The sequence below is a fragment of the Takifugu flavidus genome, chromosome 3 (assembly GCF_003711565.1).
Source record: "Takifugu flavidus isolate HTHZ2018 chromosome 3, ASM371156v2, whole genome shotgun sequence".
NCBI lineage: Eukaryota > Metazoa > Chordata > Actinopteri > Tetraodontiformes > Tetraodontidae > Takifugu > Takifugu flavidus.
The window spans coordinates 17,365,682-17,368,962 of NC_079522.1; positions in this window are offsets into that span (position 1 = coordinate 17,365,682).

The following is a 3,281-nucleotide window of genomic DNA, read 5'->3' on the forward strand; positions in this document are numbered from 1 at the left end:
ATTTTTGTTTTTTCCTGCCAGTGCGCTAAAAAAAAACCCAGACACTTTTCTTTTCAAAAAGAAAAATTTAATTGTCTTAAATTTTCGAGCAAAAGCACAGTAGTCAGCTACACAAAGGTTGGCAAAAGTATATTCTGCTATGACTGCATATAAAACTGTATATAAAAGCACTCAACCTGTACATATAATGAATAGAACTACATTTCTTGAAATTGTACATCGTATATGCGTGTATATGCTTAAATGTTGGGTGAAGGGTGGATGTGGTTATATGAGACACTGGGAACGCTCGGGCTGGAGGAAACTCTTCTGATGGATTGCTGGCGGTTGACGCGTGAGGATGGTCGGCGTGAGTCGACCATGTTTATGTGTGTGTCAAAGTGACCAGGAAGTGAGAGGACCTGTAAGGTACGGGGGGGGGGAGGGGTTTCAGAGGTACAGTTGTCACAATACTGCTCTCTCAAAACACACAGAAAGAAGGTTCAAACAGGTTTGTTCATTTATTCGCTAATACTTGTGAAACCTTGGCAAACCGACCTCTTCATAAACATCTTTCAAATGTGATATTCTCTTCTTTGGATGAACTAAACACTCACGATCATTTCTTCATTTGGTATATTAGCAGGTTGGGATCCAGTTTACTGCTATTTAAAGAGAAGCTCAGACTCAAATCTGTTTAAATAAAAAGAAAATCAACAGTATCAAAGTGTTTGCAACATTGATCCATCTGAGAGGTCAAGTTTTTGAGAACATAAATATAAATAAAATCCACAACAAATGCTGTGCTAAATTAACTGAATGTCATTTTTTTTACATCATACATAATATAAAACTGTAAAAATATGTCAGACACCCTTCTCCACACACACGTATGTACGGAATATATACAAAACACTTGAAATAAAAACCATACAAAAACTGTCATCAAACACAAATGATTGGAATTTTTAGGTGCAATTCTGAATCATTCATAATATTACAGTGCCGTTTCTTCACAATCATTCCTCTTTGAAAACAAAGCCTGCCAATATTTTACATTCACTCTCACCCATCACCTGCACTCTGTGGCTCCAAATCCTTTATTAGCAGTAAAATTCAGCTTCAAGCTAGCAAAACACGACATCGCAGCGAATCTAGCCCAAGGCACCTAATGTAAAGCAGCTACAAGTGTAACTAGCAGCAACTGGAAGCACAAAAGCATCTTTTCTGCACTATTACACACCAAAGAGCATAGGAGGCTGGAGGAGAGTATGCAGGAAGGAGACGATCACTCACGCGGAGGCGGCTGCGTCCACATCAGCATCACTTCACAAGAATGAAACAGCCAGAAAGAGAGTTGAGAGGGAACAACAGAGAAAGACTCTTGAACAGAGGAGTGAAAGCCGGTGTCCTTTTCCAAAGGTACAAAACCGCATCACATTTACTGCGCGCTTACACAGCAGCATTAGTGCGGTGCTGTTGGATCCTGTCCGGCACACGGGGACGATGAAAATGTCATGGCCAAATTACTCTTTGGGTGCATGTTCACCTTATCTTAAGCTAAAAGCTAATACTTAAGAAGGCCAGACCGTCTACAGCAAAGGGAAGAACCGTTCATCCTTTCAGAGTGGCTAAAGAGCAAGACACTCAGTTCCATGATGTAGCTCTTTTACACACAATCGGATGGTTTATTGCACTTCTTGCCCTGTTAGAAACAACATTTAGGTTCCTAAAACTGAACAGTTTTCATCACAATTTCGCACAAACAGGTTCTGTGATGACTGTGATTACACTGGGGAACAATTTGAAAAAGAAATTCTGTTGAGTTAGATTTTTATGCCTTTTAAAACAAAAATTGGCACACTAATTCCAAAATGAAAGTCAGTTGTTTGTTTTTTTCTTAAGGTGGACACTTTGAACGACATATAGGGGATGCTAGAGTTCAAAAACGTCATGTGATAGAGGAAAACTGAGATCAGTTTTGGATTCCGCACCCAAAAATGAGTCAAAAACAGCTGTCAGACCCAACTCAAGAAAAATTGTGTTCCTCAGCGTTATCTAAACTCTATCGCCACCTGCTGGCCACACCTGTCTAAAACAACCAATTCAAGGCATCACTCAGTGGCGCAAATTAGTGTTTCGTTTTCAGTCTAAAGCTACTTTAAGCAAAGCGGAGTAAGCTGACACAAAAACACACTTTTTAGACTTAAATGTTCACGTGTCATAATCTTCCCCACTGTCCTGGTAAAGAATATTTGTTTCTTTGGTTAATTGTGTGCAGGTTAGTGTTACACTGTGTATGTGACATTAAGGCATAAGACATCGCTGAGGCAGCTCTCACAATTTCTCTACAAAATTAGAACACGAACACTATCAGACACAAACAAAGGTTACAGATCCATACAAAAACTAAGGTGCTCTGAGGAATTTCTGCTCCAACATGCTGACAAAACCGCTACAACACACTGTTGCCAAAGCTCTAACAGTTGGATTTTGGGGCAACAATGCACAACGATGAAACCATCAAAGAGGACACAGGGATCACACACTACTACAGCCTTCCTTACAATGTGAGGTGTGACCACAGCAGTCCTAGGGAGTGTTTCGAGACAACGTGTTTGCACAGAGGCAACACCAGTTAGTCCTGGGAAGAGGCAAACAGACAGGGCAGAGAGAAAAGGAAGTAAGAGAGCAGGAGTGAAGAAACGATTGGTCCGAGAAACCTGTTCATCCTCCATCATCATCATCCTCGTTAGCAACAGCAACCACATTTCAGTATTTCAGTGCATTTGAACCATTTCAGGGACACAAGCTGGCATAGTGAGGTAAAATATTGATCATCCCCTAAAGATTATTCTTACATTAAAGAGTATAAAACTACGAGACATAAGAGTTGACATCTGCTTATTTTAAAAGAGTGCACGGATCTACGCCCGAGCTCGGCAGCACGAACTGTGGGGGATCACCAACGTGTCTTAGCAACAGTTTGTGCCTCGAAGTTTGTGGAATTTCTGCTTATTCAAACCTTCAGCGACCTGACAGTATTAATAAAAGTTTAACAACGATGCGTTCAGAGGCTTCCAATTGTAAACGTATTCAATGAACCTCCTGAAATGAACAGAAAACCATAGAAATGTGCAGTTGAGCACATTGTAACAAAAAGGCACAAATTAGCAAAAAATGGAGAACTGAATTACAAATGAAAGAGACAAATTAGTTTCTACAAAACGTTACCATTTTTATGAAATGCACCCCTCTTGCGTACCTCTAACCAGCACTATCACGCATCCCATCACTGCACT